The sequence below is a fragment of the Oncorhynchus mykiss genome, chromosome 8 (assembly GCF_013265735.2).
Source record: "Oncorhynchus mykiss isolate Arlee chromosome 8, USDA_OmykA_1.1, whole genome shotgun sequence".
NCBI classification, from domain to species: domain Eukaryota; kingdom Metazoa; phylum Chordata; class Actinopteri; order Salmoniformes; family Salmonidae; genus Oncorhynchus; species Oncorhynchus mykiss.
Genome location: NC_048572.1, coordinates 44,980,599 through 45,006,552, shown reverse-complemented (window position 1 = coordinate 45,006,552; position 25,954 = coordinate 44,980,599). Strand labels below are relative to the sequence as shown.

The window sequence follows — 25,954 nt, the reverse complement described above, 5'->3', positions numbered from 1 at the left end:
CCTCGAGCCTCATTCTGAACAGTGTTACTTCTTCATTTCTCAAAGGAAACACCTCAACCAATTTCTAAAGACTGACATCCAGTGGAAGCGACAGGAACTGCAGGAAAGTCCATTAGAAATCTGGATTCCCAATGAAACCCATTGAAAAGAGTGACTTCAAAAAACAAAATCTGAACGGTTTGTCCTCTGAGTTTTTCCTACCAAATAAGTCATGTTATACTCACAGACATGATTCAAACAGTTTTAGAAACTTCAGAGTGTTTTCTATCCAAATCTAATAATAATATGCATATCTTAGCTTCTGGGTCTGAGTTGCAGGCCATTTACTTTGGACACGCTTTTCATCCGGACGTGAAAATACTGCCCCCTGTCCCAAAAAAGTTAAGGATGAGTCAGTGCAGTGTGATGTACCGTGGCAGTGATTTCTGTACCTTAGGGGTTAATCTAACCCCTCCACAGAAAGAACTCTACCTCTTTGAGAACAGTGTTCCTCATGTGTCCCTTACTAAATCAGACTTGGCTGAGCGGGAGGATACTGGGGTTTGGATGAAAGGTGTGATAGGTACAACCTATTGGATAATGGGGGAAGAAGGCTCAACTTACTCACCCAGTACACTGACATATTGTTACCCGCTCAACTGGGATACGCCAGTTGAGAGGGGTGTGCATGGGTTAGACCAACCTCCATTCGCAACAAATATCATGTTGTTGAGTGAAGACTCACCCCTCTTGAGAGGGGTCCCCGACTACTGTTGCAGGAATTAAATTCCTCTGTTTTAATACCCAATTAAAATCAAACACTCTGTCAATTCATAAGGATTTGTATGACCCTTATTTGTGTAAAATTGATAGAGCCCAGTCTTAAAGTCAACCAGCAGCTTTTATTCACGAGAGTACTGCTCCTTACACATTTCTACCACAGGTTATATACTTAAAATGACGTCATTAGTTTCAGTACCAGCCCCGTGTCATCTCTGCTCTAGTACAATGGCTGTATGGTTCTCACATGTCTCTTCCTATTAAGATAATATATGACCGAGCCAAGGTCATGCTTGTGTAGATAAGCCTTCTAGCCAGACTGGCTACAAGTTCATTCATTTCTACCATGGTACAGACAGTCATTGTTCTAATTCTTGATTATATTTACACACATTATATTCAGTACTAGGATTAAAAAGAAAATTCATACATATACATTAACATAATAGTATTCTGATTAGTACATATACAGTAACATAATAGTATTCTGATTAGTACATATACAGTAACATAATAGTGTTCTGATTAGTCAGTCCTGATTGAAATGTATACATAATTAGTCATCATTGATAAAAATTCCTTTAACAACTACCTATGGCCAAAGGACCAATATCACTTTGTGGTTACACCTAAAAGCACTCATCGACCCTACAAAGCATAGTATCCACTCAGTAAAGAAGCAATCAAGGGTATTACCCCTGTCATGCTTCATTGGTAGCGAAGGGAGCGTTAGTCCTGTGTCCAGAGTCACCTTGCAATACACCTATCTTGCCAATAAGAAAAGCCTCAGGGGATTGGTGTTTCGTTCAGGATTTGAGGCCAGTCAAAAGTGCAGTCTTTGTTGTGCCCCAGACGTTCCCAACCCAACTACACTGTAGTCAGCAGTTCCAGTTCCCGCCACAGCTAATTGTTTTTTTTGTTGTGGTTCAGGCTAATGCGTTTTTTAGTATTACAGTTGCACCAGAGTCACAGTTCTGGTTTGCTTTCACGTTTCTCAGAAAGAGATTCACATGGACGTTGGCGTATATGGGGTACACCGAGTCACCCGCAATGTTTTCAGCTGCATTATCAGAAAATCTGGAGGGTTTCATTCCCCCTGAGGGGAGCACTCTAATACAGTATTTTGATGACTTATTATTGTGCTCAAATACCTTGGAGGTGTGTGAAACCGACACAAGCTCTGTTCATTTTTCTAGCAGACAATGGCCACACAGTAAATGTTTCAACTTGTCTCCCAAACTGTAAAGTATTTGGGACATGATATCACCCCCAATGGCAAGCAGCTGAGTCCAGAGAGAGTGAAAGCTATTCTCTCTGACACCAAAAACCACATGATGTCCCTGACTGCTATGTCAGGGTAGTTGACTATGACTATGCTGAGGTTGTCCAGCCTCTCTCCGATCTAATTTAGCATCACAAGATGGCTATGAATGATTAAAAGGACCCCTGAAGGACTGGCTTCCCTGACAAAATAGAAACAACTTATAGAAATGACTACCTCACCCTGTTTGGGACTTCCTGATCATTCTGAACACTTTAACCTGTTTGTGTGTGAGAAGAATGGGTGAATGTCATCTGTACTAACACAAGATCATGGGGGGAAACAGAGACTTGTTGGTTACTGCTCTAAGCACTGAGATAGTGTGGTAAGAGGTCTGGTGTACTGTTTGACAGCGGTGGCTGCAGCCTCTGAAGCTGTACTCGCTCACCTGTGCTGACATTGTGTGAACTAACTGTGCATGTACCACATGCTGTTCATGCTCTCATTTCAAATACATGCACCAGATACAACAGGTGTAGACCTTACTGTGAAATGCTTAAACCCGAAAATTCAGTCCTCAAAACGCAAACTTTTTTCCAAATTAACTCCATAATATCGACTGAAAACATGGCAAACGTTTAGAATCAATCATCAAGGTGTTTTTCACATATCTCTTCATTGATACATCGTTCTTGGACACATGCTTTCTCCCCTGAATCAAATGGTAAAGTACAAGCAGCTGGCAATTGCGCACCGAATTCCACGCAGGACACCAGGCGGACACTTGGAAAATGTAGTCTCTTATGGTCAATCTTCCAATGATATGCCTACAAATACGTCACTATGCTGCTAAGACCTTGGGCGAACGACAGAAAGTGTAGGCTCATTCCTTGCGCAATCACAGCCATATAAGGAGACAATGGAAAACAGAGCTTCAGAAATTCTGCTAATTCCCTGTTGATGCATCATCTTGGTTTCGCCTGTAGAATGAGTTCTGGGGCACTTACAGACAAAATCTTTGCAGATTCTGAAACTTCAGAGTGTTTTCTTTCCAAAACTGTCAAGAATATGCATAGTCGAGCATCTTTTCGTGACAAAATATCGCGCTTAAAACGGGAACGTTTTTTATCCAAAAATGAAATAGCGCCCCTAGAGATCTAACAGGTTAATGCTTGGGAAATCTTTTTGTATCCAAATCTGGTTTTAAACTTCTTCACAACAGTATCTCGGACCTACCTGGTGTGTTCCTTGTTCTTCATGATGCTCTCTGCGCTTTTAACGGACCTCCGAGACTATCACAGTGCAGGTGCATTTATACGGAGACTTAATTACACACAGGTGGATTGTATTAATCATCATTAGTAATTTAGTTCAACATTGGATCATTCAGAGATCCTCACTGAACTTCTGGAGAGAGTTTGCTGCACTGAAAGTAAAGGGGCTGAATAATTTTGCACGCCCAATTTTTCAGTTTTTGATTTGTTAAAAAAGTTTGAAATATCCAATAAATGTCGTTCCACTTCATGAATGTGTCCCACTTGTTGTTGATTCTTCACAAAAAAATACAGTTTTATATCTTTATGTTTGAAGCCTGAAATGTGGCAAAAGGTCGCAAAGTTCAATGGGGCCGAATACTTTCGCAAGGCCATGTTGGTCCTGGATGGTAGGAAGCTTGGTCCCAGTGATGTACTGGGCCGTTCACACTACCCTCTGTAGCGCCTTACGGTCAGATGCTGAGCAGTTGCCATACCAAGCGGTGATGTCGAGAGTTGGTGCAGCTGTATGGTGCAGTTGTAGAATATTTTGAGGATCTGGGGACCCATAGCAAATTTGTACAGGCTTCTGAGGGGGAAAAGGTTTTGTCGTGCCCTCTTCACAACTGTCTTGATATGTTTGGACCATGATAGTTGAAACTCTCGACTCGCTCCACTACAGCCCTGTCGATGTTAATGGGGGCCTGTTCGGCCCACCTTTTCCTGTAGTCCATGATCAGCTCCTTAGTCTTGCTCACATTGAGGGAGAGGTTGTTGTCCTGGCACCACACTGCCAGTTCTCTGACCTCCTTGCTATAGGCAGTCTCATCGTTGTCGATGATCAGGCCTACCACTGTTGTGTTGTCCGCAAACTTAATGATAGTGTTGGAGTCGTGTTTGACCATGCAGTCGTCGTTGAACAGGGAATACAGGAGGGGACTAAGTACACACCCCTGAGGCGCTCCAGTGTCAAGGATCAGCGTGGGAGATTTGTTGTTGCCTACTCTTACCGCCTGGGAGCGGCCTGTCAGAATGTCCAGAATCCAGTTGCAGAGGGAGGTGTTGAGCTTTGAGGGCACTATGGTGTTGAACGCTAAGCTGTAGTCAATGAATGGCATTCTCACATTGGTGTTCCTTTTGTCCAGGTGGGAAAGGGCAGTGTTGAGTGCAATAGAGATTGTATCATCTGTGGATCTGTTGGGGCGGTATGCAAATTGGAGTGGGTCTAGGGTTTCTGGGATGATGGTTTTGATGTGAGCCATGATCAGCCTTTCAAAGCACTTCATGGCTATAGACGTGAGTGCTACGGGTCGGTAGTCATTTAAGCAGGTTACCTTAGTGTTCTTGGGCACAGGCACTATGGTGGTCTGCTTAACTTTTTGACGCTAGCCATCCCGTTAGCGGGATGATTGTCATCAACAACCGCTGAATTGCAGAGCGCCAAAATTCAAATAATATTCCTAAAAATATTTATATTCATGAAATCACATGTGCAATATAGCAAAATACAGCTTAGCTCTTTGTTAATCCACCTGTCGTGTCAGATTTTGAAAATATGCTTTACAGCGAAAGGAATCCAAGCGTTTGTGTAAGTTTATCGATCACTAGACAAAACATTGGAACACCTAGCATCACAGTAGCTTGGTCATGAAAATCAGAAAAGCAATCAAATTAATCGCTTACCTTTGATGATCTTTGGATGTTTTCACTCACAAGACTCCCAGTTACACAATAAATGTTCCTTTTGTTCCACAAAGATTATTTTTATATCCAAAATACCTCTGTTTGTTTGGCGCGTTATGTTCAGAAATCCACAGGCTCGAGTGGTCACGACAACGCAGACGAAAATTCCAAATAGTATCCGTAATGTCCACAGAAACATGTCAAACGTTTTTTATAATCAATCCTCAGGATGTTTTTAAAATATATAATCAATAATAGATCAACTGGCACTGTCTCTTTTTCAGTAGGAGAGGGAGAGACAATGGCTGCCCAAGCTCTGTTGCGCAAGCAAAACTCATGCGAACACCTGAAGCGATGTTATCTTTCTCGCTAATTTTTCAAAATAAAAGCCTGAAACTGTCTAAAGACTGTTGACACCTTGAGGAAGCCATTGGAAAAGGGATCTGGTTGATATCCCTTTAAATGGAGCAAAGGCAGGCAATGGAACATGGAGCTTTCAAAATAGAAGCCACTTCCTGGTTTGATTTTCCTCAGGTTTCGCATGCAATATCAGTTCTGTTATACTCACAGACAATATTTTGACAGTTTTGGAAATTTTAGAGTGTTTTCCATCCTAATCTGTCAATTATATGCATATTCTAGCATATGGGCCTGAGAAATAGGCCGTTTACATTGGAAACGTTATTTTTCCAAACGTAAAAATAGTGCCCCCTAGCTGAAAGAGGTTAAAACATGTTGGTATTACAGACTCGGCCAGGGAGAGGTTGAAAATATGTGAAGACACTTGCTAGTTGGTCAGTGCATGCTCGCAGTACACGTCCTGGTAATCCGTCTGGTCCTGCAGCCTTGTGAATGTTGACCTGTCTAAAGGTCTTACTCACATTGGCTGCGGAGAGCGTGTTCACACAGTCTTCCAGTACAGCTGGTGCTCTCTTGCATGTTTCAGTGTTATTTGCCTTAAAGCGAGCATAAAAGTAGTTTAGCTCGTCCGATAGGCAGCTCTGGGGCAGCTCTCATTTCATTAATAACGTTTTAGTTTCTCAAAATAATTTTCAAAATCATTGTAATCATAAAAATGTGAAGTAAACGATAAAACTGTAAAAGTTCAAATTCAACTAAGGCGAGAGCACCAGACTCTGCCATATGGACACATATAAGCCAATGCAGCAGTAAGCCTATAATTTCAACGTCAACTAAGTAAAATACATAGGCCTAAAGTCAACATATAAAAAAAGTAGAAAATACTTCACATTCTTCTCTCTTCTTGGCCTGTCTGCCTCATTTTTGTCTGTCTTGACTTGAGCTATTGCTAGTGAAGTGCAACATTGTTTGAAATCATCAACCGTGTCGGCCCAAACTGTCACTAGCGAACTTGCAACATTATATCAACTAGCCAATTCCGGGCACTGTTTTTTATGATGTTTCCACTTGTCACGTCCTGACCATAGGACGCCTTTATTTTCTATGGTGGAGTAGGTCAGGGCGTGACTGGGGGGTGTTCTAGTTTATTATTTCTATGTGTAGTCTAGTTTTTGTATTTCTATGTTGGCCTGGTATGGTTCCCAATCAGAGGCAGCTGTCTATCATTGTCTCTGATTCGGGATCATATTTAGGTAGCCTTATCCCACCTGTTGTTTGTGGGATCTTGTTTATGTATTGTTGCTTTTGAGCCCTACAATGCTGTACGTTCGTTTGTTTGTTTCTCTTTATTGTTTTTGTTGCTGGTTCATATTCTAATAAATTATGATGAACCCACATCGAGCTGCGACTTGGTCTACCCATTTTGAAGAGCGTGACACCACTGAATATATGGAATCATCAGATCATGATATTTTGCTCTTTCAGACCGAGGCTGGGTGATTTTTGAGGCCGGGAATGTTGGAAAGATTTTTCAAATAATGAGGACCTATCATTCACAACAGATTTTTAAAAAAGATACAAATTGTTGACTTACTGTGTGAGGTGAAGAAAATAAGATGAGCTCAGCTTACTAGTGGTGGACATGGTGAGTTATGACAATCAGAAATCAAATATTCCAACATTATCAGGAAAGAGACGCCAGACACATGCTCATTGCTCACATAGAGCATGCCAAACAAAATACAATATTTTTTTTTTCAAAACTGTTAATAGTTATAAAATTAACCTCTTGAACTGTGTCATTATTGGATAAAAAGACGTGCACGTTTTAAGCGCAACATTTTGTCACGAAAAGATGCTTGACTATGCATGGAATTGACAGCCTTGGAAAGACACAACTCTGACGTCTCCAAAACTGCAAAGATAGTATCTGTGCGTGCCCCAGAACTAATGCAACAGGCGAAACCAAGATGATGCTTCATACAGGAAATGCCCCGGATTCTGAAGGCGCTGTGTTCCAATGTCTCCTTATATGGCTGTGAATGTGCCAGGAATGAGCCTGCGCTTTCTGTATATTCCCCGAGGTGTCTGCAGCATTGTGACGTGTTTGTAGGCATATCATTGGAAGATTGACCATAAGAGACTACATTTACCTGGTGTCCCGCCCGGTGTGTCATGTACTGTCATGTTGTGTCTTGTTTCTGTCCTTTCTCTTCACCCTGTCTCCCTCTGCTGGTCGTGTTAGGTTACCTTTTCTCCCCCTCTTTCCTCCAGCTGTTCCTTGTCTCCTCCTAACTACCTCGTCACCCCTTTTCCCACCTGTTCCCTTTTTCCCTCTGATTAGTCCTCTATATCTCTCTCTGTTTCTGCTCCTGTCTTTGTCGGATTCTTGTTTGTGTTTTTCATGCCTGAACCAGACTATCGTCATGTTTGCTGCAACCTTGTCCTGTCCTGTCGGAATCTGCCGGTCCATCTGAGCCTGCCTATGTTTGGTTATTAAAGAAGCTCTGTTTACGTTAATTCGCTTTTGGGTCCTCATTCACGCACAGAAGAATCCGACCAAGAATGGACCCAGCGACTTCGGATCCTCTCCACTCAGCCGTCGAGATCCAGGGAGCGATGCTAGGCAGACACGAGCAGGAATTGTCTGCTGCTCGACATGCCGTTGAGACCCTGGCCACCCAAGTCTCCAACCTCACAGAACAGGTTCACCATCTCCGCCTCGATCCACCGGCCACTTCCAGGGCTTTCGAATCTCCGGAGCCCAGAATCAATAACCCGCCGTGTTACTCTGGGGAGCCCACTGAATGCCGCTCGTTCCTCACCCAGTGTGATATTGTGTTTTCTCTCCAGCCCAACACTTACTCCAGGAGCACTGCTCGTGTCGCCTACGTCATATCTCTCCTTACTGGACGGGCTCGTGAGTGGGGCACGGCAATCTGGGAGGCAAGGGCTGAGTGTACTAACCAGTATCAGGACTTTAAGGAGGAGATGATACGGGTTTTTGATCAATCTGTTTTTGGGGAGGAGGCTTCTAGGGCCCTGTCTTCCCTATGTCAAGGTAATCGATCCATAACAGACTACTCTATTGAGTTTCGCACTCTTGCTGCCTCCAGTGGCTGGAACGAGCCGGCTTTGCTCGCTCGTTTTCTGGAGGGTCTCCGCGCAGAGGTAAAGGATGAGATTCTCTCCCGGGAGGTTCCTTCCAGCGTGGATTCCTTGATTGAACTCGCTATTCGCATTGAGCGACGGGTTGATCTTCGTCACCGAGCTCGTGGAAAGGAGCTCGCGTTCTCCGTTGCCCCCCTCTCCGCATCACTACCATCTTCCTCTGCCGGCTCGGGTGCTGAGCCTATGCAGCTGGGAGGTATCCGCATCTCGACTAAGGAGAGGGAACGGAGAATCACCAACCGCCTCTGTCTCTATTGCGGTTCTGCTGGTCATTTTGTCACTTCATGTCCAGTAAAAGCCAGAGCTCATCAGTAAGCGGAGGGCTACTGGTGAACGCTACTACTCCTGTCTCTCCTTCAAGATCCTGCACTACCTTGTCGGTCCATCTACGCTGGACCGGTTCGTCAGCTTCCTGCAGTGCCTTAATAGACTCTGGGGCGGAGGGCTGTTTTATGGACGAGACCTGGGCTCGGGAACATGACATTCCTCTCAGACAGTTAAGGGAGTCCACGGCCTTGTTCGCCCTGGATGGTAGTCCTCTCCCCAGGATTCAGCGTGAGACGCTACCTTTAACCCTCACTGTTTCTGGTAATCATAGCGAAACCATTTCTTTTTTAATTTTTCGTTCACCTTTTACACCTGTTGTTTTGGGCCATCCCTGGCTAGTTTGTCATAATCCTTCCATTAATTGGTCTAGTAATTCTATCCTCTCCTGGAACGTCTCTTGTCATGTGAAATGTTTAATGTCTGCTATCCCTCCTGTTTCCTCTGTCTCTTCTTCACAGGAGGAGCCTGGTGATTTGACAGGGGTGCCGGAGGAATATCACGATCTGCGCACGGTGTTCAGTCGGTCCAGGGCCACCTCTCTTCCTCCACACCGGTCGTATGATTGTAGTATTGATCTCCTTCCGGGAACCACTCCCCCCCGGGGTAGACTATACTCTCTGTCGGCTCCCGAACGTAAGGCTCTCGAAGATTATTTGTCTGTAGCTCTTGCCGCCGGTACCATAGTCCCCTCCTCCTCTCCCGCCGGAGCGGGGTTTTTTTTTGTTAAGAAGAAGGACGGGTCCCTGCGCCCCTGCATAGATTATCGAGGGCTGAATGACATAACAGTGAAGAATCGTTATCCGCTTCCTCTTATGTCTTCAGCCTTCGAGATCCTGCAGGGAGCCAGGTTTTTCACTAAGTTGGACCTTCGTAACGCTTACCATCTCGTGCGCATCAGGGAGGGGGACGAGTGGAAGACGGCGTTTAACACTCCGTTAGGGCACTTTGAATACCGGGTTCTTCCTTTCGGCCTCGCTAACGCTCCAGCTGTCTTTCAGGCATTAGTCAATGATGTCCTGAGAGACATGCTGAACATCTTTGTTTTCGTTTACCTTGACGATATCCTGATTTTTTCACCGTCACTCCAGATTCATGTTCAGCACGTTCGACGTGTCCTCCAGCGCCTTTTAGAGAATTGTCTTTTTGTGAAGGCTGAGAAGTGCTCTTTTCATGCCTCCTCCGTCACATTTCTCGGTTCTGTTATTTCCGCTGAAGGCATTAAGATGGATCCCGCTAAGGTCCAAGCTGTCATTGATTGGCCCGTCCCTAAGTCACGCGTCGAGCTGCAGCGCTTTCTCGGCTTCGCGAACTTCTATCGTCGTTTCATCCGTAATTTCGGTCAGGTGGCAGCTCCTCTCACAGCCCTTACTTCTGTCAAGACGTGCTTTAAGTGGTCCGTTTCCGCCCAGGGAGCTTTTGATCTCCTCAAGAATCGTTTTACATCCGCACCTATCCTTGTTACACCTGACGTCACTAGACAGTTCGTTGTCGAGGTTGACGCGTCAGAGGTGGGCGTGGGAGCCATTCTTTCTCAGCGCTCCCTCTCTGACGACAAGGTCCACCCTTGCGCGTATTTTTCTCATCGCCTGTCGCCGTCGGAACGTAACTATGATGTGGGAAACCGCGAACTGCTCGCCATCCGCTTAGCCCTAGGCGAATGGCGACAGTGGTTGGAGGGGGCGACCGTTCCTTTTGTCGTTTGGACTGACCATAGGAACCTTGAGTACATCCGTTCTGCCAAACGACTTAATGCGCGTCAGGCGCGCTGGGCGCTGTTTTTCGCTCGTTTCGAGTTCGTGATTTCTTATCGTCCGGGCTCTAAGAACACCAAGCCTGATGCTTTATCTCGTCTCTTCAGTTCTTCAGTAGCCTCCACTGACCCCGAGGGGATTCTCCCTGAGGGGCGTGTTGTCGGGTTGACTGTCTGGGGAATTGAGAGGCAGGTAAAGCAAGCACTCACTCAAACTCCGTCGCCGCGCGCTTGTCCTAGGAACCTTCTTTTCATTCCCGTTCCTACTCGTCTGGCCGTTCTTCAGTGGGCTCACTCTGCCAAGTTAGCCGGCCACCCTGGCGTTCGGGGTACGCTTGCTTCCATTCGCCAGCGTTTTTGGTGGCCCACCCGGGAGCATGACACGCGTCGCTTCGTGGCTGCTTGTTCGGTCTGCGCGCAGACTAAGTCCGGTAACTCCCCTCCTGCCGGCCGTCTCAGGCCGCTTCCCATTCCCTCTCGACCGTGGTCTCACATCGCCTTAGATTTTGTCACCGGACTGCCTTCGTCAGCGGGGAAGACTGTTATTCTTACGGTTGTCGACAGGTTCTCTAAGGCGGCTCATTTTATTCCCCTTGCTAAGCTTCCTTCTGCTAAAGAGACGGCACAAATCATCATCGAGAATGTTTTCAGAATTCATGGCCTTCCGTCAGACGTCGTTTCGGACAGAGGTCCGCAATTCACGTCTCAATTTTGGAGGGAGTTTTGCCGTTTGATTGGGGCTTCCGTCAGTCTCTCTTCCGGCTTTCACCCCCAGTCTAACGGTCAAGCAGAACGGGCCAATCAGACTATTGGTCGCATCTTACGCAGTCTTTCTTTTCGCAACCCTGCGTCTTGGTCAGAACAGCTCCCCTGGGCAGAATACGCCCACAACTCGCTTCCTTCGTCTGCGACCGGGCTATCTCCTTTTCAGAGTAGCCTCGGGTACCAGCCTCCGCTGTTCTCATCTCAGTTGGCCGAGTCCAGCGTCCCCTCCGCTCAGGCTTTTGTCCAACGTTGCGAGCGCACCTGGAAGAGGGTCAGGTCTGCACTTTGCCGTTATAGGGCGCAGACTGTGAGAGCTGCTAATAAGCGTAGAACTAAGAGTCCTAGATATTGTCGCGGTCAGAGAGTTTGGCTCTCCACTCAGAACCTTCCCCTTAAGACCGCTTCTCGCAAGTTGACCCCGCGGTTCATTGGTCCGTTCCGTATTTCTCAAATCATTAACCCTGTCGCAGTGCGACTTCTTCTGCCGCGATATCTTCGTCGCGTCCACCCGGTCTTCCATGTCTCCTGTGTCAAGCCCGTTCTTCGCGCCCCCGCTCGTCTTCCCCCCCCCCCCCATCCTTGTCGAGGGCGCACCCATCTACAGGGTCCGTAGGATTTTGGACATGCGTCCTCGGGGCCGTGGTCATCAGTACCTAGTAGATTGGGAGGTCCTGAGGAGAGGAGTTGGGTTCCCTCTCGGGACGTGCTGGACCGTGCGCTGATCGATGATTTCCTCCGTTGCCGCCAGGCTTCCTCCTCGAGTGCGCCAGGAGGCGCTCGGTGAGTGGGGGGGTACTGTCATGTACTGTCATGTTGTGTCTTGTTTCTGTCCTTTCTCTTCACCCTGTCTCCCTCTGCTGGTCGTGTTAGGTTACCTTTTCTCCCCCTCTTTCCCCCAGCTGTTCCTTGTCTCCTCCTAACTACCTCGTCACCCCTTTTCCCACCTGTTCCCTTTTTCCCTCTGATTAGTCCTCTATATCTCTCTCTGTTTCTGCTCCTGTCTTTGTCGGATTCTTGTTTGTGTTTTTCATGCCTGAACCAGACTATCGTCATGTTTGCTGCAACCTTGTCCTGTCTTGTCGGAATCTGCCGGTCCATCTGAGCCTGCCTATGTTTGGTTATTAAAGAAGCTCTGTTTACGTTAATTCGCTTTTGGGTCCTCATTCACGCACCATAACACGGTGTCCTGTGTGCGTAATCAGTAAGTCCATGCGCGTTCCATTTCTTCAGAATTGAAAGTAAACTGCCACGATGGATTTTATCGTCGATAGATATGTGAAAAACACCTTGAGGATTGATTCTAAACATCGTTTGCCATGTTTCTGTCGATATTATGGAGTTAATTTGGAAAAAAGTTCGCGTTTTAATGAATTCTTTTTTTTTTTTTTTTTTTTTTTTTTTTTACCCAAACGTGATGAACAAAACGGAGTGATTAGTCGACACAAATAATATTTTTTTGTAAAAACGGAACATTTGCTATCTAACAGAGTCTCCTCATTGAAAACATCTGAAGTTCTTCAAAGGTAAATTATTTTATTTGAATGCTTTTCTGTTTTTTTGTGGAAAATGTTGCATGCTGAATGCTAGGCTTAATGCAATGCTAGGCTATCAATACTCTTACACAAATGCTTGTTTAGCTATGGTTCAAAAGCATATTTTGAAAATCTGAGATGACAGTGTTGTTAACAAAAGGCTAAGCTTGAGAGCAAATAGATTAATTTCATTTCATTAGCCATTTTCATGAATAGTTAACGTTGTGTTATGCTAATGAGCTTGCTGATAGATTTACACAATCCTGGATACAGGGGTTTTTTCGTAGCTAAACGTGACGCAGAAAACGGAGCGATTTGTCCTAAACAAATAATCTTTCAGGAAAAACTGAACATTTGCTATCTGAGAGTCTCCTCATTGAAAACATCTGAAGTTCTTCAAAGGTAAATGATTTTATTTGAATGCTTTTCTGTTTTTTTGTGTAAATGTTGCCTGCTGAATGCTAACGCTAAATGCTACGCTAAATGCTACGTTAGCCATCAATACTGTTACACAAATGCTTGTTTTGCAATGGTTGAGAAGCACATTTTGAAAATCTGAGATGTCAGTGTTGTTAACAAAAGGCTAAGCTTGAGAGCTAGCATATTTATTTCATTTCATTTGCGATTTTCATGAATAGTTAACGTTGCGTTATGGTAATGAGCTTGAGTCTGTATTCACGATCCCGGATCCGGGATGGGGAGATCAGAAAGGTTAACCAAAACTTGTTACTCACATGTGTAGCAGGTTGTGAACTCCACAAACAACTGTTTCCATTACAAGAATAAAAACTGAAAAAAACTGTAATGAATACATGCATTAACAGAAATTAATGTAACGCAATGACGGGGGATTTTAACCTCTCTGGGATATTTGGGATAGTAGCGTCCCAACTCAACAATAGCCAGTGAAAGTGCAAGGCGCCAAATTCAAAACAACAGAAATCCCATAATTAAAATTCCTCAATCATACAAGTATTCACACCATTTTAAAGATAGACTTGTTGTAAATCCAGCCACAGTGTCCGATTTCAAAAAGGCTTTAAGACGAAAGCACACCAAGCGATTGTTAGGTCAATACCTAGTCACAGAAAAACACAAACATTTTTCCAGACAAAAAGAGGAGTCACAAAAAGCAGAAATCGAGATAAAATGAATCACTAACCTTTGATGATCTTCATCAGATGATTATCACAGGACTTCATGTTACACAATACAAATATTTTTTGTTCGATAAAGTTCATATTTATATCCAAAAATCTCAGTTTACATTGGCGCGTTACGTTCAGTAGTTCCAAAACATCCGCTGATTTTGCAGCCACATCAATTTACAGAAATACTCATAATAAACATTGCTAAAAGATACAAGTGTTATGCATGGAATTTTAGATCCACTTCTCCTTAATGCAACCGCTGTGTCAGATTTAAAAAAAGCTTTACCCGAAAAAGCACACCATGCAATAACCTGAGTACTGCGCTCAGACAACAAAGCCATACAGATACCCGTCATGTTGTGGAGTCAACAGAAGTCAGAAATAGCATTATAAATATTCACTTACCTTTGATGATCTTTATCAGAATGCACTCCCAGGAATCCCAGTTCCACAATAAATGTTTGATTTGTTCGATAAAGTCCATCATTTATGTCCAAAAACCTCATTTTTGTTTGCGCGTTTAGTACACAATCCAAACTCACGACGCCCGGGCAAGTCCAGGCAAAAAGTAATATTATAGTTTGCAGAAACATGTCAAACGAAGTATAGAATCAATCTTTAGGACGTTTTTAACATAAATCTTCAATAATGTTTCAACCGGAGAATTGCTTTGTCTGTAGAAATGCGATGGAACACAGGTCGCTTTCACTAGATGTTAAGTCTTTAGAACCTTGTTTGATGCTTCTACTGTGACGGAGGGGGGGGGGATCAGTGATCAGCTCATGTCACTCTGGCAAGCCTCTGACTGATTCAGCTCCCATTCTCCCCTCCTTCACAGTAGAAGCATCAAACAAGGTTCTAAAGACTTAACATCTAGTGGAAGCCTTAGGAAGTGCAATATGACCCCATAGACACTGTATATTCGATAGGCAATGACTTGAAAAACTACAAACTTCAAATTTCCCACCTTCTGGTTGGATTTTTTCTCAGGTTTTTGCTTGCCATATGAGTTCTGTTTTACTCACAGACATCATTCAAACAGTTTTAGAAACTTCAGAGTGTCCAAATCCACTAATTATATGCATATTCTAGCTTTTAGAACTGAGGAGCAGGCAGTTTACTCTGTGCACCTTTTTATTCACGCTACTCAATACTGCCCCCCAGTCCCAAAGAACAGTACATTTACTAGGCCTACTGGTATGGAACGCCGATTGGGTCTTAAAGCACGTGGTCAAAAGGTAATCTTTTTAATGCTATGCATGCAAAGTAAGCAGGTGCAGGCGCTAAATTACGTGTTCACGCATTAAGTTAACGTTTTCATGCGTTAAGTTAACGCCTATACATGTCAAATAAGCGCGTGCAAATTTGCTTGCAGGCAGTCCAACATGTGCTAAATAAACGGCTACAAGTGGTCCTGCACACGTCAAATTAACACCTACAGCTGCTAAATATACACCTACACACGCTAACTTAACACGTTGTTTAATATGCAGATTTTACCAGCCAATTTCCCTAGCTCCTCCTTTCATTAAATCTGTGTTCAGTCAGTTTGATGCAACAACATCACAATTGAAGATGGCGAGAAGGAACTTCCTTAACTTTAGAAAGGCTGGCTGGCTAGCTATAATTTCAATGCCACCTAGCCTTAGCTGCGCTCGTTCGCGACTAGCATGCAAATATTTACAAAGCTCACAAAGCTCATTTGACCTAGGACCACCCTGTAAAAACTTTGCTAATATCTACAACATATCAACTTTCCAACTGCACATATTTTACTTTTGAATACCCTTTGAAATATTAATATTTAATCTTAGCCTGTGATGTAGAATATAACAAAGTCTGACATAAACTAGGAACATTAACTTTAGTACTATAGCACTGTTTGAACAGGAATCGTATGGTCATCCATGGTCTCTAATCATCCATGGTCTCTATTTTCACAAAACTGTTGTCTTTCAGAATGGAAACCATGCAGAGGAGCCTTGAGTGGGCTAGGGGGGGCTGATAAATGTTGCTTCAGCAGATGACCGATTTCATCCATTATCTCAGTTCATTCAGGAGATTTGTACCTCTGGCTGACATGCACAACAAGGTAAGCAGCGTAGTGGGTGTGGTTGAGCTTACTGTTTTCACTCTTTGTTCTCCTGCTGCCTGTTGTATTCGTTCTTGGTTAATATTTCTATTCATGTCCTGGCTTTAAAATCCAATATTATAAAAACATGACTTGGCCACAATTTGTGACAGTTACAATAATTTGAAAGTTTTTGTTTTTGGAATGAGGGGGGTGGGCGGTGTCACAATACATTAAGTAGCCTAAACACAGTGTTATATTATTGTTACAGCCAGTTCCGGTACTGGGCTCCTCGGACATGGAGAGGAGCTAGAGGTGCACCTTGTTATGCCATCACTCAAGAGCAACTGAGGTTTCTAAAGTCCTGTGCTTTCAGTGTGTCTCAAATGGTAGATATTCTACTACATGTGTCCCGATCTACAGTCAAACGTTGTCTAAGGTCAGTTTTGCTTGGGAGTAATGTTATAAACTACAGACTTTAGATGCATGGTTTCCAGTTTCTTACCAATCAAACCATTTGGAATGACTACAATCAAGACAGGATTTTAAAATGACTATGATGATATACATTTCCTCATCCATGTCCATTGTTACTCTTCCCCCCCCCCCTTTTTTTTTTCCAGACACTTCAATCTGTCACATGCACCGTTATATTCTGACATGTCAGACTTGGCTCTGGATGAAAAGATTAAGGACTTGGTGGCTGGGAACGACAAACTTGGACGGCTGAGGCTGTTTGAGCACAATTAAGGGCTCCGGGTGCAAAGTCGCAGAGTGAGTGACAGCATGCTTCGTGTTAACCCAAGGGCGGCTGCATAGAAGGTCATACCGTGTTGCTGGACCAAACTCGTAATGGCACCTTGATGGAAACCACAAACTGATAAGGTAGATGATTCTTTGTGATAGACACAAACATCTTTATCACTGGTGAGAATTTGTACATTGTAACATCTCAAATCGTTCATCAGCAACTTGTTCATCAACAATTAACAGTTCAGTTTAGCGAGCAAAGGCCCTTGATACCATACACCACTCATGTGGAGAATAATTGTTTTATTCTGCTACTTCTGTGATTGATAGAATATCTGCATCATGAAATTAACAAACATGCTTATATTGAGGACATATGGAGGTGTAAGGTTCTGCTTTTCTATTCTTAATCAACCTTGTGTTCTTTTTATTTGTGTCCTGTCTCATTTTTGTTCATTGATTTCGCCTGTGTGCTTTTCTCACCTGGTCCCATCAGCTCCCTATTTATTTAAGTTATTTTTGTTTGTATAAATAATTAATGAACATGCACCTGTGTAACGGTCGATAAGACACTGACAGCTTACAGACGGTAGGCAATTAAGGTCACAGTTATGAAAACTTACGACTCCAAATAGGCCTTTCTACTGCCTCTGAAAAACACCAAAATAAAGATGCCCAGTGTCCCTGCTCATCTGCGAGAATGTGCCATAGGCATGCTGCAAGGAGGCATGAGGACTGCAGATGTGGCCAGGGCAATACATTTCCATGTCCGTACTGTGAGACACCGGAGACAGAGCTACAGGGAGACAGGATGGACAGCTGATCCTGTCTCAGCTGATCATCCTCGCAGTGGCAGACCACGTGTAACAACACCTGCACAGGATTGGTACATCCGAACATTACAGCTGCGGGACAGGTACAGGATGGCAACAACAACTGCCTAAGTTACACCAGGAGCGCACAATCCCTCCATCAGTGCTCACACTGTCCGCAATAGGCTGAGAGAGGCTGGACTGAGGGCTTGTTTGCCTGTTGTAAGGCAGACATCACCGGCAACAAAGTTGCCTATGTGCACAAACTCACCATCGCAGGACCAGACAGGAGTCACGGTTTTGTCTCACCAAGGGTGATAGTCGGATTCACGTTTATTGTCGAAGAAATGAGCATTACACCGAGGCTTGTACTCTGGAGTGGGATCAATTTGGAGGTGGAGGGTCCATCATGGTCTGGGGCGGTCAAGGCGCAGTGTAATTTGTGGTCATCATATTTATTTCAATGAGAACCAGCAACAAAATATTCAAAGTGAAACCAAAATGCACGTACTGTTCCGTAGGCTACAAGAGCTGTACAAAAACAAGATCCCACAACATAGGTGGTAAAAAGGCTATCTAAGTATGATTCCCAATCAGAGACAACGATAGACAGCTCCTTCTGATTGGGAACCACACTAGGCCAAACACAAAGAAATACAAAACATAGAATGCCCACCCCACATCACACCCTGACCTCACCAAATAGAGAAATAAAACGTATCTCTAAGGTCAGGGCGTGACAGTTACAGGGAAGACATCCCCCCTCATGTGATACCCTTCCTGCAGGCTCATCCTGACATGACCCTCCAGCATGACGCTACCAGGCATACTGCTCGTTCTGAGCATGATATCCTGCAAGACAGGAAGGTCAGTGTTCTGCCATGGCCAGCGAAGAGCCTGGATCTCAATCCCATTGAGCGCGTCTGGGACCTGTTGGATCGGAGGGTGAGGGCTAGGGCCTTTCCCACCAGAAATGTCCGGGAACTTGCAGGTGCCTTGGTAGAAGAGTGGGGTAACATCTCACAGCAAGAACTGTTAAATCTGGTGCAGTCCATGAGGAGGAGTACTGCAGTACCTAATGCAGCTGGTGGCCACACCAGATATTGACTTTTACTTTTGATTTTGACCCTACTTTGTTCAGGGACACATTATTCAATTTCTGTTAGTCACATGTCTGTGAACTTGTTCAGTTTATGTCTCAGTTGTTGAATCTTGTTATGTTCCTACAAATATTTACAAATGTTAAGTTTGCTGAGAATAAACGCAGTTGACAGTGAGGACGTTTCTTTTTTTGGTGAGTTTAGTTGTGATCCGCGGTAGATTGTTCATGAACATTATTCCACATTTTGGATGTTAATTTAATATTTTGTCTGATGCTTTGTTATATACTGCAGGAACCTGATGCAGTATTTAAGTGGAAAAGGAGGATGGTGATGTTTGTATATTTAATGTGTCTTCAGATTTTGTATTAACCAGTGCTGTGTTTTCTGATTTAGGTGGAGGATAGTCATACATGGCAGCATTGATGGGTACAGCCGTCCCGTTGTGTTTCTCTGTGCTTCCAGCAACAATTGCAGCAGTACTGTAATGGATTGCTTCATGAATGCTGTCTCCAGATATGGCGTTCCCTTCAGAGTTAGGACAGACCATGGAGGAGAAAACAGCACTGTCTGCTTGCTGAATGTAATACATAATGAAAATATTATTTAAAAAATAGAGCTACATGCATCCTTGAAATGTTTTCTTGAGCTACACATTGATTACATTCTATAGTGAGTGATGCATGCGGCTACATTATTTTCTGTAAATCCTTTTCAGAACGCAATCACCCCATGTTTGACAGCTTTATTGCTTTCTCCATGTTTATGAAATGTATAAGCCTTTAAATGACATTTACAGACTACTTCTACAAACGAGGCTACACTATGGGGGCCTTGACGGAGGGACAGAAGTCGTTTAGCGGCGTCCTTACCGCAGACTGGGTGGTCAGACTTTTTTCCCCCATCTTCTGCACCACTTCTTGTGGCCCCCCCTCCACCAGCGCAACTTCCTGTGCCCCCCTCCCTATACCACCCTCCTGTGGCCTCCCCTCCACCATTACCTGAGGCTTATTGTCCACCTTCACCACACTCGTCTGTTGATGTTGGTGATGATGACAATGAGTAAGTCATCCCTGTAAATAATTCAATGTCTTATTACAGATCAAATGTGGGAAGTATCTCGGCTGTTATTATGAATGTTTCTATTTTTAGTGTTGACCTCCAAACACTGCTGAAGTCAATGAGCAGCAAGGTTGACTCTGCTTTTGCTCCTGATTCCAACCAAATTAATGTGATGAGGGACAACGTTTAGGGTGCAATGAGATGCTTTAATCCGGAGGCAAAAATAGACATGGTTTTTAGGGATGCTGACGGAAAAGGGGTAGCTGGTGAGGGTGGTCCCTCAAGAGATTTTCCCCGGCTGCTAATGAGTGCCATCCATTCCTGTAATGGCCGTTGATGGTGGAAGAAGAGGAGGACCAAGGTGCAGCATGGTATGTGTCCATGTTTATTAAATGAACACGGAAATAACAAAACTAACAGATAACAGAAAACAATCACCCACGAAACACAATAGAAAACAGGCTACCTAAATATGGTTCTCAATCAGGGACAACGACTGACAGCTACTTCTGATTGAGAACCATACCAGGCCAAACACAGAAATAGCTAATCATAGAAAAACGAACATAGACAACCCACCCAACTCACGCCCTGACCATACTAAAACAAAGACATAACAAAATAACTAAGGTCAGAACGTGACAGTACCCCCCCCCCCCCCCAAAGGTGCGGACTACGGCCGCAAAACCTGAACCTATAGGGGAGGGTCTGGGTGGGTGTCTACTAAACAAAGACATAACAAAAGAACTAAGGTCAGAACGTGACAGTACACCCCCCCCCCCCCCCCCCCCCAAAGGTGCGGACTACGGCCGCAAAACCTGAACCTATAGGGGAGGGTCTGGGTGGGTGTCTACTAAACAAAGACATAACAAAAGAACTAAGGTCAGAACGTGACAGTACACCCCCCCCCCCCCCCCCCCAAAGGTGCGGACTACGGCCGCAAAACCTGAACCTATAGGGGAGGGTCTGGGTGGGTGTCTGTCCGCCATCGTCCTTGTCCGCCTCTTAGCCCGCCTCCGTGGCCTCTAAAGAGGGGCGACCCTCACCGCCGACCTCGAACTGGAGACCCAAGCCACGGGTCCCGAATGGACAGGAGATTCCGGCAGCACCAGAAAGGCGGGAGACTCCGGCAACTCCGGAGTGAAGGGCGATTCTGGCAGCTCCTGGCTGACTGGCGGCTCTGGCAGCTCCTGGCTGACTGGCGGCTCTGGCAGCTCAGGACAGAAGGGAGACTCTGGCAGCTCAGCACAGACGGGAGACAATGGCAGCTCAGGACAGACGGGAGACTCTGGCAGCTCAGGACAGACGGGAAACTCTGGCAGCTCAGGACAGACGGGAGACTCTGGCAGCTCAGGACAGACTCGCAGCTCAGGACATACGGGAGACTCTGGCAGCTCAGGACAGACTGGAGACTCTGGCAGATCCGGACTGGAGGGAGACTCTGGCTGCGCTGGACAGGCGGAAGCACCTGTAGGAAGGAGACGGAGAGACAGCCTGGTGCGTGGGGATGCCACCGGAGGGCTGGTGCGTGGAGGTGGCACCGGATAGACCGGACCGTGAAGGCGCACTGGAGCTCTCGAGCACCGAGCCTGCCCAACCTTACCTAGTTGAATGCTCCCCGTTGCCAGGCCAGTGTGGCAAGGTGGAATAGCACGCACTGGGCTGTGCTGGCGAACCGGGGACACCATGCGTAAGGCTAGTGCCATGTACCCCGGCCGGAGGAGACGCACTGGAGACCAGATGTGCTGAGCCGGCTTCATGGCACCTGGCTCGATGCCCACTTTTGCCCGGCCGATACGGGGCGCTGCTATGTATCGCACCGGGCTATGCCTGCGCACCGGTTACACCGTGCGCCTCACGGCATAACGCGGTGCCTGCCCGGTCCCTCTCTCTCCACGGTAAGCACAGGGAGTTGGCACAGGTCTCCTACCTGACTTATCCACACTCACCATGTGCCCCTCCCAATACATTTTTGGGGCTGCCTCTTGGGCTTCCTTGACCGCCGTGCCAACTCCATTCTCCAGTATCCCTCCTCACATTGTTCCAGAGAATCCCAGGCGGGCTCCGGCACTCTCCCTGGGTCGACCGACCACCTCTCTATTTCGTCCCATGTTATAACATAGTCCAGATCTCGCTTCTGCTGCTGCTGCCCGTTACCACGCTGCTTGGTCCTTAGGTGGTGGGTGATTCTGTAACGGCTTTCGTGGGAAGAAGAGGAGGACCAAGGTGCAGCGTGGTATGTGCCCATATTTATTAAATGAACACGGAAATAACAAAACTAACAAAGAGAACGACCGAAAACAGTTCTGGCTGGTGCAGACACACAACAGATAACAGAAAATAATCACCCACGAAACACAATAGAAAACAGACTACCTAAATATGGTTCTCAATCAGGGACAATGATTGACAGCTGCCTCTGATTGAGAACCATACCAGGCCAAACACAGAAATAGCAAGTCATAGGAAAACTAACATAGACAACCCACCCAACTCACACCCTGACCATACTAAAACAAAGACATAACAAAAGAACTAAGGTCAGAACGTGACAATTCCTCTGCAATATTTGAGGGACCTGACTGGCAAAAATGCCTTTCTAGCAACTCTCAAGGTGAGTTACACTTACACCAACAAAGACACGTTTGTTTATGGAAATATGTATGACTTGAGTAAGACATTTGATTTTTGCATGTTATGTAATGTGTCCTGTATTTACTGTTTGTCTTTTGTGTGACAACACGTATTGCGTATACAAGCAGGTGGGCCGCATGATTGCTGTCTGTCTGGTACATGGGGGAGTATAGCCAAAATGTATTTCAGAGAGGCTATACCGGCAAGTGTGCGGCCTACAACCTCCTGTGCCAGAACTGAAAGAAATGGCGGAAAATGACTTCAGAGAGAAGTTCGAGAAGGTACGTGTAGTTGAAGTCAGAGGTTTACATACACTTAGGTTGGAGTCATTAAAACTCGCTTTTCAACCACTCTACAAATTTCTTGTTAACAAATTATAGATTTGGCAAGTCGGACATCTACTTTGTGCATGACACAAGTTATTTTTCCAACAATTGTTTATAGACAGATTCATTCACTGTATCACAATTCCAGTGGGTCAGAAGTTTACATACACTAAGTTGACTGTGCCTTTAAACAGCTTGTAAAATTCCAGAACATTATGTAATGGCTTTAGAAGTTTCTGATAGGCTAAATGACATAATTTGAGTCAATTGGAGGTGTACCTGTGGATGTATTTCAAGGTCTACCTTCAAACTCGGTGCCTCTTTGCTTGACATCATGGGAAAATCAAAAGAAATCAGCCAAGACCTCAGAAAAAAAATTGTAGACCCCCACAAGGCTGGTTCATCCTTGGGAGCAATTTCCAAATGCCTGAAGGTACCACGTTCATCTGTACAAACGATAGTACGCAGGTATAAACACCATGGGACCACGCAGCCATCATACCGCCCAGGAAGGAGACACGTTCTGTCTCCTAGAGATGAACGTACTTTTGTGCGAAAAGTGCAAATCAATCCCAGAACAACAGCTCAGACCCCTTTGAAGATGCTGGAGGAAACAGGTACCAAATTATCTATATCCACAGTAAAACAAGTCCTATATCAATATAAACTGAAAGGCCGCTCAGCAAGGAAGAAGCCACTGCTCCAAAACCGCATAAAAAAACAGACTACGGTTTGCAACTACACACGGGGTCAAAGGTCATACTTTTTGGAGAAATGTACTCTGGTCTGATGAAATAAAAATAAAAATGCCCATAATGACCATCATTGTGTTTGGAGGAAAAAGGGGGACGCTTGCAAGCCGAAGAACACCATCCCAACCGTGAAGCACTGGGGATGGCAGCATCATGTTGTGGTGATGCTTTGCTGCAGGAGGGACTGGTGCACTTCACAAAATACATGGCATCAAGAGGAAGGGAAATTTTGTGGATATATTGAAGCAACATTTCAAGTCATCAGTTAAAGCTTGATCACAAATGGACAATGACCCCAAGCGTACTTCCAAAGTTGTGTCAAAATGGCTTAAAAAGGACAACAAAGTCAAGGTATTGGAGTGGCCATCACAAAGCCCTGACCTCAATCCCATAGAAAATTTGTCGGCAGAACTGAAAAAGCTTGTGCGAGCAAGGAGGCCGACAAACTTGACTCAGTTACACCAGCTCTGTCAGGAGAAATGGGTCAATATTCACCCAACTTATTGTGGGAAGCTTGTGGAAGGCTACCCGAAACTTTGACCTAAGTTAAACAATTTAAAGGCAATGCTACCAAATTCTAATTGAGTGTATGTAAACTTCTGACCCACTGGGAATGTGATGAAAGAAATTAAAGCTGAAATAAATCTCTACTATTATTCTGACATTTCAAATTAAAGTGGTGATCCTAACTGACCTAAAACAGGGAATTTTTACTAGGATTAAATGTCAGGAATTCTGAAAAACTGAGTTAACATGAATTTATTTGGCTGACGTGTATGCTAATTCCCGACTTGAACTGTATTTTAAGGGACTATGTTACCATAAATACATCTTACAGTAAATATGGACATTTCATTTACATGTGTTATGGCAATAAAAACAGACACTGTAGTTGGTACACAGGTCATGGTGCAGCAAGTTGATGAGGGTAGTGGAGAAGCACTGGTGGGACTTTTTGTGTGAAGTGACTGAGGGCAGAAAAGATTAGTGCCCAGGAACTTGAAGCTGCTGATCATCTCCATGTCAATGTACAGTAGATGGGAAAATGGTCAAGTATCACCATCTACTTTGTTTTGCCTACACTGAGACTTGTCCTATCACCATTATGTCAGATCCCACAGCTCCTTCATGTACTCATGATCACTGGTGATTAGGTGTACCATGGTAGTGTCGTCAGTTTGTTTAGTTGTTGGGTCCATTCTGGGGATACACATTCTTGTGATAATATAAAAAATGTATTTGGTATTACAGGGTTTGCACCCAGAGGCCTGAGTCTGCTAACCAGTTTGTGGGTCAGGATGGTGTTGAAAGCAGATCTATAAAATATGACGTACGTAAAATGTATAATTTACAGTGGAGATGGTAAGAAGCTTCAATATCATGGGAACCTAACTTCTAACATCTTTTCCTGGTACACCCACAGACACTGCAGTCAAAAATGCCAACCAGCGGCTCTCCATCCTACGGTGGCTGAAGACGTTTTGCCTGACATCAAACATTAACAAGTGTCGGATTGAAGTGTCTGAAAAAATGTAAACAGAACCATATAAGCAGATTCCTTTTTTTGTCTCCTTTACTGGCACAGTGGTTTTGAAATAATTTCTAATTGTAGTCACTTTCAATTGATTCATTGACTCAAAGAACCATAGATTGTTTGTAGTTCATAACATTTCAACGTTGCTTGACTAGTAAATTGGGATACATGTTTTAATAAAATGTTATATTTTATTGGGCTTAATGTTGAATACCTTGTCGTGTTGTGCATGCCAACCAGGTGAGAATTATCAGAATTAACTGTGATACTTGATGAATCAGGTCTTCTCTGCTGTTTCATCAGCCTCCCCCTTGCCCACTCCAAGCTCCTCATCATAGTTCCCTTCTGCAAGACACAATTGTGTGAAAATAAAGCAGAAGGAATCGGAACACTATTCCTTTGAAGCAGTACTATATAGTACTGGGTAATGCCTGAAGTTATTTTACCCTAATAGGCTTTGATGGAATGTAAATATTCCAAAAATGAAATGATCGTGCACATTAGTCTACCCTGTTCGAAAGCTGATATGTTGTAGACCACCATTTTATTACGTTTGCAATTGCAACAAATAATCTGCTCAGACCCGAACCAAGGAACATCAAAAGTCATGCTATAAATTCACAGACAACACAAAGATTCCTTGATGTCCTTCCAGATTCACTCTGTCTACCCAAGGACGCCAGAGGACAACAATCAGTTAACCACCTAACTGAGGAACTCAATTTAACCTTGCGCAATACCCTAGATGCAGTTGCACCCCTAAAAACGAAAAACATTTTTCATAAGAAACTAGCTCCCTGGTACACAGAAAATACCCGAGCTCTGAAGCAAGCTTCCAGAAAATTGGAACGGAAATGGCGCCACACCAAACTGGAAGTCTTCCAGCTAGCTTGGAAAGACA

General features: G+C 44.6%; 1 long non-coding RNA gene across 1 annotated transcript; it reads left to right on the top strand.

The window, feature by feature from the left end:
* The first annotated feature begins 22,284 nt into the window (after positions 1-22,284).
* Positions 22,285-25,584, top strand: LOC110529115. Its single transcript, XR_002474328.2, has 3 exons — positions 22,285-22,722; positions 24,771-24,849; positions 24,943-25,584. It is a non-coding gene; the product is annotated as an uncharacterized LOC110529115 (long non-coding RNA).
* Positions 25,585-25,954: the final 370 nt, after the last annotated feature.